The sequence below is a fragment of the Egretta garzetta genome, unplaced genomic scaffold, assembly GCF_000687185.1.
Source record: "Egretta garzetta isolate BGI_Z169 unplaced genomic scaffold, ASM68718v1 scaffold50, whole genome shotgun sequence".
Lineage (NCBI taxonomy): Eukaryota > Metazoa > Chordata > Aves > Pelecaniformes > Ardeidae > Egretta > Egretta garzetta.
Genome location: NW_009258613.1, coordinates 4,316,616 through 4,328,303, shown reverse-complemented (window position 1 = coordinate 4,328,303; position 11,688 = coordinate 4,316,616). Strand labels below are relative to the sequence as shown.

The 11,688-nt window shown below is 45.9% G+C and overlaps 1 protein-coding gene across 5 annotated transcripts in view; it reads left to right on the top strand.

Moving 5' to 3' along the window:
* The window catches only part of ST3GAL1 (ST3 beta-galactoside alpha-2,3-sialyltransferase 1), a 94,835-nt gene that overhangs the window by 29,286 nt on the left and 53,861 nt on the right, over positions 1-11,688 (top strand). The window contains exon 1 of one of the 5 annotated variants that reach the window (XM_035903415.1): positions 2,602-2,620. The exons of 3 other annotated variants lie outside the window; for them this stretch is intronic. The gene's annotated coding sequence lies outside the window, so the exon portion shown is untranslated. Of the gene's footprint in view, positions 1-2,601; positions 2,621-8,817; positions 8,904-11,688 lie in introns of those variants that run through there. One more of the 5 variants, XM_035903414.1, reaches the window with a different exon arrangement.

Genomic DNA, 11,688 nt, shown 5'->3' with positions numbered 1-11,688 from the left:
TTGATGGCTAGTGGGAATTAGGTTGACTGGAGAAATCTTAGCCAAAAATTCCGTTTCCAAACTGGAATGGCCCAGCCGTGGCGAAGGCTTTGATTTTGCTGCCAATGCAGCATTTGAAGAGCAAAACCATATTTGTGGCTGTGGCTGAAAGAGCTTCTGGGAGGCATTTGAACCCACGCCATGAATTTATGAACTAGAAACATCTTTCAGTGTGCAGGAAAAGGACATCTCAGAGCAGCATTTGCCTGGGGAAGGGCTGTGACCAGTCTTGCCTTTGACTGGTATCTCTTCAGCGCAATTGAAAATAAAGGCATCTGGTGCCTGGCTTGTTATGATGACAGCACATTGCACTGTTGCGGAGGGACATTAGGAGCCACTTAAAGTGCCAACGAGTCCTTATTTGTTGTGCTAATGTATTCCTGCAGTGTTGACTCTCCCTTGCTAGGACAAAACTAGACTAAGCAGAGTCAGAAAGGTTAATATGTTTCATCTTTTTCTTTCTATCAGCTTTATGAGCACAAGAGGGCTAAGGCGTCCCAAGGCATGGAGCAGGGGCTTTGTTGTCTTCATCAAAACTTAAGAACTCCACTTGGAGGTACAGATCCAGCACAACACCCTAAACTCTAAAATCTTATAATTGTTCACGTTCAGATACGTGCTGGTGGTGTTCTCTTCCTCCCCCCCCCTCCTCCCCCCCAATGCGTTGTACAGTGATAAGGTTAAGTCAGAAGGAAGCATGATAGAATATATATTGGATGTGACTGAGAGCGCTGCACGGAAGCAAGAGTAAATTCTGAAATGCTGATTTGTTGTTCCAAGATGAGCAATTGGGCTTTTTATGAGACCTGAACTAAGGAATATGAACACTGGATGACAGGCACAGTGAGACTGGTTGTTCAGACGACACCACCAGTCTAGGCAGTCATTGAGAGCCAGCACAGAACAGCAGAGAGAAGCCATCAAAACTCAGCAAGAAGTCCTTAGCTGTTGCAGATCTGTTGGTGCATGCAGGGATGAGTTGTCCTGGGGCTCAAACCTAATCAGGATATTCTGGGAGGGGTTCACCTTCTGCATGGTCCAGGACCAAGCCTCCAGCTCCAGGGAGCAGAACCGGCAACATGGTGCAGGATGGTAGCCATCGTGGACCATTTTCTGAGAGTCTAACCCCAGGTTTTGTCCTGAGCAAAGAAAGGTGGGAGGTGTGCAATCTCAGCACTCTGAGTGTGTGATCTGGCAGAGGAGTCCTCTCTACTAAAATTTTCTTTGTAATCATTTGTGAGGTAAATAAACTGCAAGCATCACACACAGCCAAGTGAAATGAAAGCTACAGCAAAGCTGGTCAAGGGGACTATAACAAGGAGGCTTTTAAGTCAAGGGGACTTTTTCTTTTAAAAAATTGGGTAATTGGTGGCCCCGACTTTCCAGATGAAATTTTTGACAAGTGAGTTTGATCTAAAAAAATTACCTTATTCACTCAAAAGCTCCTGCATCTTGCCAACTCAGTAATATGCTGTTGGGGCAGGTAGAAAGGGCTGCTTTCCAAAAATAAGCAGATATTATGCAATAAGCTTAGTTATGTTAATAACTAAAAGTTGGATGTACTATTTATTATCTGCTTTCTAATCCAAGTAGGCAGTCACACTGATGATTACTGATTTTTTTTTTTCTTCTTATAAAGGGAAATGTGTGGGGAAGGGCAGAACTCAGTATTTAGCGTTCTACTTTTGATTGTGCATTGCAGCTTGGTGATTGATGAAAGGTCCTGGACCATGTTGCTAGAAGCTTTCTGCTGGCTTTGTGCTTTGAACCAGGTCTGACTAGCCACATCAGGAGTCCTTCACAGGACCCTCACCCAAGGTAGAGTAAGGTCCTTCTTGCAGGACCCACTTCTGGAGTTCTTATTGAAGCGAATGGGGTAGGTCTGGACAGAAAGCACCTGTCCCCATTCTGTTACTTTGGGGTTTTTTGTCCTGATTTTGTTGAGCCTAGGAGCTGACCTGCACATAATGTCCACCACTGTAAATAAGAGCAACCTTAAAATTCATCCTGAACTTTTAAAAAAGGGACGTTGGATAAAACAGCTGGTGGAAATCATTTGCAAGACTCAGCTGGCTTTACGCGAACTTGGAGAGGGCTCAAAATACACTGAGGAGTCCAGCAGTGAAAAAATTCTCTGTTTGTTGTCAGCTAATGTACCCTTCCGCTGCACTCTGGGCTATTCACACTGCCTCTCCTTAGGCACTTCATTTTGATGTCTAAATTAGGAGCCCAGTAAATGAGAAGGCAAGCGTCCTCACATTCCCAATAGAGGGAGCAAGCCCCTGGGCTCTCAGTGGAGGAATTTAACTTCAAAATTACGAGCGTGAGTTGAAAATGTGAGATCGAGGCATGCGTCCCAGCACCGGGCTGGAGCTGCACGCCCTGGCGTTCGTCCCGTCTGTTTGTGGGGAGCAACCCAAGAGCTTATCCACCTCCATTCACCTCTTTCATCATCCCTAGGTGACTTATATTACCGTCTGCAGGAGACCACTGCCTGCATAAGGAACCTGTGGGTAATACCACACTGAGCACCAGATTCTCATCTCTGCAACCTCAGTGACCTAAAAGGGGTTGTGCAAATGTGAGTAGATGCACATGGCTTCTCTGCCCCAGAGAAAGGCAGTGTGTGAAATTTGGGCTTGCATGCCTACATGGAGATACACAGCTAGAAAACAAACAAATAAAAACCTTCACTTGATAATATGTACCCCTGTCACGCTCAGAAATGCTCTTGGATATGGTGGGTGACAATAGCACGATGTCTCCTAGATGCAGGTGGAGGCAGCAGATAACTGCGGTGGCCAGTGCCGGGCAAAGTGACTTCTGCTGCCAGGACCCAGCCTGGGACCCTGCGGCTCCTTTGCAGGCATCGCCGCCAGTCGTTGAATCGTAGCCAGAGAGCCAGCTGGTAGTGCTCACTCTGCCTGCAGTTTACTTAATCCCACAGAGTGTTTCAAATGCTTTTTTTTTTCTTTCACTCCTTGCTTTTTAACAGATGGCATTGAAGGACTTTTACCTTTTTTTTTCCCCCCCAGTCTTTTTTAGGCTCTCCCGGCCTCTTGTCATGGCACGGTTGATGCCCCTGACATCTGACCGCTGACTTCTGCACCAGCAAGCTTTTTGCTTGTCCAGAAACCAATCTGTTACAAGGCTGCCTAATCACCCCCTCCGCCTGCCGCAGGCACAAAGCCCTCACCCCCCCACCCCGAGCGGCTGCTCCATCTTTCTGCTGGAAGCGTCAGGGATGGGGCCCATGAAGTCCCTGGGAGCAGCAATCCCTGCCTCCTCACTCAGCTCCCGCGATGCTGCTGCCTCTGCCAAGCAGCACAGCAAAATCTGGGCTAAATTACCGAAGCCCAAGCCAGCTGAAGCGGCGCAGCGTTACCCTCTTCGGAGACCGGCTGCTCTCACCTGGCGCCTCGCAGCTAATCATATTGACAGGAGCCATTGTTTATTTTCCTCCGTCCTTGTCTTCCTTGTTTTATGGTAAATTAGAGCAGGCAGGCAAGCCATCCATCAGCCTATAAATGCTGTGGAGTATGTTGGCTTTGTGCTAAATAATTGGGCATTTTATTGCTATTTACACATTCATTTTCCTAGGCAATAAAATGCAAACTGCAGTTCCCAATACTTTTTATATTTCGTATCTGTATCGTGGCAGCTTCAGCAGCAGCATGCAGCCCCCTGCCATAAATTCAGTCTCTTATTTTAGTAGGTCTAACATTTATTTGTAATTAATGCCAGGGACCTTACACAGTAATACCAATTATTGATTTTTTTTTTAAGAAAAATAAATGACTTTTTTTCTTATTACTGCCATAGCAACACAGTCAAGTTGCAATGGCTAATCTTGTCCAGCACAGTGGAAGAAAAGGCTCTTAAAAACTGAGTTGATGGTAAAGTTATAAAAAGCAGCATGTGACCCCTTAACTCTAGGATTTGTATAGATGGGGATTATGGTATGGGGGGGCAGGGGGCAGTACCTCAAATTAGCAGCTCTGTTGGTGCAAGCGAAGGCAGGTGGGAATGGGAAAGCTCTGCAGCAGGAGCTGTTGTAGCCGCTGCAAAATGAGCACCTTTGGAAGTGGCAAGAGAGCTTCGTGTCCCAGCGCAGCTGGGGATGGGGAGGCACAGGCTCTCCCGTGGATCCCCAAACTCCCACCGTTAATGACGCAGGAGTGACCGCTGTGACTGCAGGTTGTGCACTGCCCGCAGTGCCAATGGGGTGCAGCACTCCCCGTGCTATGAATGTAAAGGGAACCGAGCTTGAGTCATCACAAACACATCCACAAGGATGTGAATTGGACCAAGGAAGCTTTAAAATACATTTTTATACTTTGAATCTCCTCTAACCTTCTTGGTGTTAAGATAACTAGCCATGCGTCGGCAAACTAAATTGCCCTTATCGGTAGCCCTTGCATGGCTTGTGCTTCTTTTTCAGTCTGATTGTTGCCCATTATGCCAGAAAATTTGCTGAGGGCAGCATCAGACTTGGCAAAGAGTGATAGGAACAGCAGCCATCTCTGTCTTAAACTAATTTTTACCCCTGCTAGGGATGGCTGCCTAACAAGTGCTCAGAGGACCCAGGCTGAAATACATGCCTGAAAAAGTTGCGGGTTGGAGGTGTGAAGGGGGCTGCAGAGGGCAAAGTAACATTTCTGTTACAGCTCCAGCTTCCTACTCCTAATGATTTACCTTCAAAATGTTGAGCAGCAGTGGGAAAGGGAAGGAACGGAGTCAGGACCAGAGTCGGGAGCCAGGGATGAATGTTTCATTTCTGCCTTGAGCTCTGTAAGGGCGAGAAGAAGTTGAATGCCCACAAGCTTGCTCAACCCTTCCCCATCTGAAAAGCAGAGCTGGCAGCAGCATGTCTTGTGCATGGCGGTATTTGGAGGGATCACAGAAAAAAGGATTATGGTGGAGGGTTGTCATGGGAGTTGAATAACCAGCTTGTTGTGTGCCACCTCCCAGTCGAGGGTTTGGCCCCAGGTTAATCCTCCCATAACAAACCATCCTCTGTGAGTTGGGAAATGAAAACAGAGGTGTTAAGCTGTTTTTTGTGACACCTTTCCAACATGCTTCGAAACCGGTAGCAAAGCCCTGTCTCCACTGGGGTGTGTCCGATGTCTGTGTGTGAGCGTGGGAAGAGATGCTGTCAGACCAAAGCTGGATGTTGCTGAAAACGGGGGTAAATTAGGGGTTTCTCAGTTTGAGGAACAACAATCCTGAGGGATTCTGCTCCGGCTTCTTGGGGGCATTGAGTGGCTAAATTTGTGGAAAGCAGCGAGAGGTGGATGCTCAGCATCTCTGGAAACTCAGCCCCCAAAGCCTCAAGTGGACTACCCCGAATGAAAGCAGTGAGTGCTTTGGCTGTTACTTGCTTGTCATCATGCAGCCACAAATCATCATTGCGTCCAGCTCTGGAGCCCTCAGCACAAGAAGAACATGGAACTGTTGGAGCAGGTCCAGAGGAGGGCTACAAAAATGATCCGAGGGCTGGAGCACCTCTCTTATGAGGACAGGCTGAGAGAGTTGGGCTTGTTCAGCCTGGAGAAGAGAAGGCTGCGGGGAGACCTGATTGCGGCCTTTCAGTACCTAAAGGGGGCCTATAGGAAAGATGGGGACAATCTTTTTAGCAGGGCCAGCTGTGGCAGGACAAGGGGTAATGGTTTTAAACTGAAGCAGGGTAGGTTTAGACTAGATATAAGGAAGAAATACTTTACAATGAGGGTGGTGAAACCCTGGGAGGGATTGCCTAGAGAGGTGGTGGAGGTCCCATCCCTGGAAAACAGTCAAGACCAGGTTGGACAGGGCTCTGAGCAGCCTGATCTAGTTAGTGGTGTCCCTACTCACTGCAGGGGGGTTGGACTAGATGACCTCTAGGGGTCCCTTCCAACCCAAAACACTCTATGATTCTGTGATTCTATGATTCTATGAAATGCCACCTGGATTTTGTCACTTCAAGTCTGGCCCTGCCAGGGATTTTTTTTTTTTTTGTGTCTAGGATTATTAGGGTTTTTCTTTTTTCACTTGTTCAACAGGAAGACAGCTCTATTTTCATTTCTTAATTAGCTTGGTATTTCTACAATCATTTAAAGATGTCTGGTCAATTTGAAGTAATGTGCAAGGCCTGTCAAGCCAAAAGCTTTACACGTCAGGGCTAGATAGCCTGGAGTTGGGAGAACATGTACACACCACTTCTGTGTTGTCTGAGCTTGGGACAGGTGATTACCCGCAGGAATCTCATCTGCATGTGGGGGAATATTGCTGATGGGCATCTGGGCAGCAAAGGGTCTTTATTCCTGCCCAGGAGCACTGGTGGGGCTACAAAAATGTCTTCATTCCCTCTGTCTGCTGTGATGATGCCTTGGAGCCTGGTCACCAAATGTGCAGCTCACCTCCTTGGTTTTTGTAAAGCTGTTTTTGAAAACAAATCCCATTTTTATCCTGCCTGTGTTGAGTAGGTTGAGCTGTAAATCATGTTTTACCCCATGAATGCTTTGCAGAAGATGAGTTGGAGAAGGTATTGATAATATTGTAGGGCCTGTAGGGACAAGGGGTAATGGTTTTAAACTAAAGGAAGAGAGATTCAGACTAGATATAAGGAAGAAACTTTTTACGATGAGGGTGGTAAAGTACTGGAACAGATTTTAGAGAGGTGGTAGATGCCCCATCCCTGGAAACACTGAAGGCCAGGTTGGACAGGGTTCTGAGCAACCTGATCTGGTTGAAGATGTCCCTCCTCACTGCAGGGGGGTTTGGACTCTAGGAGTCCCTTCCAACCCAAAGCATTCTATGATTCTAATACAAGCCCTGGGGAGGAAAAGAGGTGATGGCTCCTTCATTTGTTTCAGCCCTTGCTGTAGAAGAGGCATTTGTCATGGTGGGAGGTTGGTTTGGTTCAGGCCACCAGAAATTTGGACAGTGGCTAGATCCTTGCATGCCCTCCAGCCTCCTTGCACGCAGTGGTGTGACCTATATAAGGGTTAATTCCAGCTGTAAGCCCTGTCAGCCAGGCAGTAAACCTGCTCCCAGACCCTTCCTGCTCCCAGATAATCCAGGCAAATCCTCTTTCTTTGTACCTTCTCCTATTTCTTCCACTACCTTGGGGTAAAAAGGTGAGGACAAAGGAAGGTTATGGAAGCACTCCTTAACCATTTTGGTATGTGCAGGAGAGTAAAATCAGTCTCCCCCAGGTACAGCATAGCCCCCACAGTCCCTATAGGCTGCATGCATATGGCTGTGTGCAGTCTGCTCAGCCTACATGGTCCTCCCCACTTGGCCACCTGACCCACAGCATCCCAGGATTTTTCCTGTTGTTGCCAGCATAGTGTCATGTCCTCTAAGTGGGGGATGGGATCACAGGCTCAAGCTGTTTCCCAGGATGCCTGTATCTGGAAGCAGGGGGACATTCCTCCTGGGATTGGTTAGTCTGGAAAAAAGGGGACTGAGGGGAGACTTTATCTGTCTCTACAACTACCTGAAAGGAGGTGGTAGCGAGGTGGGTGTTGGTCTCTCCTGCCAAGTAACGAGCAATAACAGAACAAGATGAAATGGCCTCAAGTTGCACCAGGGGAGGCTTAGGAAAAATTTCTTCACCAAAAGGGTTGTCAAGCACTGGAAGGGGCTGCCCAGGGAAGTGGTTGAGTCCCCATCCCTTGGAGATATTTAAAAGATGGGTAGATGTGGTGCTTAGGGACATGGTTTAGTGGTGGACTTGGCAGTGTTAGGTTTACAGTTGGACTCAGTGATCTTAAAGGTCTTTTCCAACATAAATGATTCTGTGATTCTTGCCGCCCTGCATCGCTGTGCAAGCCGGGGCGCAGCTTCAGCAGCGGGTGGATGCTCGCAGATGCTGCAGGGCGATGCTCTGCGGACTTCTGAAAGAGTTTGGTTTTGATTCAGGGCTGAAAGGTTCGCAGCGTAGTGCTTCATCTGAAGGCTGGGCTTGTTTCAATTTATTTCCTTAAAGGCTGTTAGCTCAAATGGGAGTTTGGGAAAGGGCTTTTTTTTGCTATTCTCTAAGCCAGGGATGGTCTTGTACTGATAGCAAGTTGCTTGGAGAAGCAGAATTTTCTCCAGTGGCTGTTTTCAGGAGGAGTTAGACAAACGTCCATTAAAATAGTTACGTGTAACTGGTTGGTGCCGCCTTTGCACGGCAGGAAACCTCTCAGCACCTCACCCAGCTGAGCCTCCTACGAGTCTGTGAACGAATGTCCAAAATGAAAGCCAAACGGTCTCAGTTTCGGGTGTCAGCCAGGAGCTGCACCTCGCTGAGTGGCTGCGAGGGGTAAGCAGTCCTCTCCTCGGCTGCCTTTCTGGCTGATAGCTCCGTGACCAGAAATGACTGCATATATTTGCAGAACTCAGGCAAGATCTTTTTGCCTCCATATGCCATGTGCTGTCACTGTGAGCCCCGTTACCGTCTGTCTCCCACGCTTCCCTTACTGATTCTCATACAAATCAGCGATGCACCAAATCTGCCGTGCGTGTAAATCAGAGCAGGGTCAATGAAATTCAGAGGTAAAAAATACTGGAGGCTGCAAAATGAGAACGATTTCCATGAGCTGCAAGTTTGGAAATGTCTCTGCAGCAGTGATGCTGGTCACTGGAAACTTCATCTTTTAAAGAAAGATCTAGGAGTGACCCAGCAATCTGATGAGGCACAGGATCCCCTGGTAACCACAATCTTTTCTTAAGGATGGGAACACTGCAGCAACAACAACTACCACGTACTGGATCAACCCCTTGTAGCTGAGTGTGACAACATTTTGGGAGCTGGGGACTCTTGTGCCCTTTTAGAGCAACTTAAAAACAACGATGCCTTTCAGCCAATGCTCTGTCTCCTCCATAAGAAGTCACAGGTCAGTTCTTCTCTGGGAACATTTAAGCTCTATTTCTAATGACTTCCTTTTGGATGCAGTCATTATTTTTCAGCATTCACTTTTTTTTTTTTTTTTTAGCAAGAAAGGCATAATAAAAGAGATTAAAAACTCATCTTATCCTGTTTAAAACCAAGCCAAGCAGAACAGGATATTTTCAAAAGTTTCTTGGTATACCGTTCCCGGCAAATCCTGGAGAGGTTTTAATTAAAGGTGAAATAACTTTTATTTTTCCTATGCTTAATAAAGGCAAAACACAAATAAAAATCCTGTAGCTCCCACTTGCAAAGCAAACTTTTTGACATAAATTGGTGGCTCATTTAAAAGCAAACCCAAAGCCCCAGGGCTCTGCTGCCTGCCGTCATTGGGGACTGTTAGATTTTAACACTGTGCCCATTAAAACTTGCCAGGAGCTTTATTGCTAGACCAAGCGGTGACATTTTTGTAAGCCCCATTTTTAAAGTTACCATGAAACTTTTCATCAGAGTGAGAACAGGATCCCACATGCATTGCAGCTGTAATATGCACAAAAGCTTGCAAAAGAAAGAAAAAGCTTTCCTGTCCCACCAGAAGTGGAGGGACATTTTAGATAGGGAAAGGATATTGCAGTGAATGTGGGGTCCCGTTCTCAGTGTTTGAATGGGAGACATGGTCTTGAACCCAAAGAGAGGATTTGGCTTTAGGTGTTGCTCCTCTGTGGGGTTTGGGCTGATGTAGTGTTGATACGGTTATGATCACTTAGGGGTAGTGACCCCCAGGCTGAAGCTGGGGTTTCTGACCGGCACCAAACCAGCCCGTGTAGGACTGGTGTTTATCTTTCACTGATGCAGGGCAAAAAGTTCTTGGTTTCCTAATGCACCACCAACTGGGCAGATGTTGGAAATTATTGTTGGGCAAAAGTAAGCAGCAGGGGCTTCCCTGTCCTGGTTCAATAATCAGAGCCCAAGAACGGAGATATTCCCTCTTCCACTCTTTGTCATAGGTAAAAGAGTAAATCCAGGCTGATGTTTCCAGCATCCAGCTTGCTATGGCTTGATTTCTAGGTAGGATGTGGTTGGCAGCACTTCAGAGGGCAAGACCAAAGCAATATGGAATTGATCACCTCTTGCTTGTGTTAAAATTTCTGCTCTTACAAAATCGATGGGTGATAGTATGATGCCATTTCAGAACTGAAAATTTTGACACTAAATAAATTAAATCTTCCCCCGCTAATTATTTCTGTATGGATAAGTGATACTTTGGATTTGTCTTTGAACGAGGAAGTCCTTAAATATTCAAGGATTACTGGCTACCTTAGCAGTTTCCCTTTTTATGTTTTAGCCACCTATGTAAGACGAGTAGAAGAGATGCCATAGTTTTGTTCGTGTCTGTGTGAGTTTCTCCAGCATTCAATTATCAGCATCCACATAATTAAGTATTAACATTTTTAATGTACTTCGGGATGCCCAGTCGAGCAGCTGTATGTGCAGCTCTGATGTATGCAAATCCATTTTGCATGCAGCTTGATATATTTTCATATTCAGGATTATGGGAAGCCTTTTCTGTGCCTCTCTGATGTATGCTAATCTTTTTTTCTCTAAAACCACTTTAAAAATCCAGACAAAAACCCCCAAAATTTCTTCTTCTCTGAAATCCTGTGGTTTTTCTGTACCCAGGCTACCACGTAGTCCAAAGCAAAGCTTCCACCGATGGAGCACCAAAGGGCCGTATTCATATTGCCTCCTCTGGGCAGCTACTTCTATGCATCAGGTAGGAGATGAGCTAAGGTCTGGCAGTCCTCTGGATAAAAGGCAGTCTGAATTATTCATTTCTTTCTTGACTGTCAATACCATTGCAGATGTAGGGTAAAAACTGGAATGGGACCGTCACCATATGCACAGAGGCTGGATGGTGCCCAGGCTGGGAGCAAGAGCTCACAGTGCATTTGGATCCAAATAGGTCAAATACTCCTATTAGGGATGTATAAATGAACAATCAATTAAAGTAGCTGCCTAATGGCTTTGTAATTCTGGCTTGTAACACAGTGTATTAATTATCAAATGTGTTACTTACACCTGTGATATATTTTTAATGTATTATTTATTGACTCCTTATAAACTTACTGTGGCTGCCAAACTCTCAGAAGTGTGCACAGTAAATGGAAAACTCAAAGTATTATTTTGCACTTGCCATAGCTTTCACTGAGTGCCAGGTCCAGACTACATACCAATGCTAAAACACCTCTGAATTTAGTTGTGGGCAATTTGATCTTCGTAGCACAAGAAAGACTAAACATAAATCCCAGGTTAATGAAAGATAAAATCCCTGTGGTGTCATTAAACCTTCTCCAGAGTGAACTCAGACTGTCTGATGAATAAATGTTTAATGCAGAGCTGTATAGGTTGGTGTGATCGATTGTAAGAGGAAAGCTGTTGGTTTAACAAGGAGCCCATCAATGTGAATGCGAGTTAACAACCTCCGAGTGCCAACAACTGCTTGGTATTGCTTCAGGGCAGGGATCCCAGCGAAGAGTCAGAGATGCTCACATGGGCACGGAAACATGTTTACTAGATTTTAGGGATTATTGACAATACCGTCAATATTATCCTTATCATCTAATCTTTCTCTGCATTTAGAATTATAATGCCACGAGGGTCCCTGCAGTGTGATAATCACTCTCTTAACATCAGAAATCAAGGTTTCTCACAAGTTTTTTTGAAGTCTGTTCCACGTGAACAATTGTATTTATAGTCACATACGTTTCCCTACTTTTTTATTCAAGAATTAG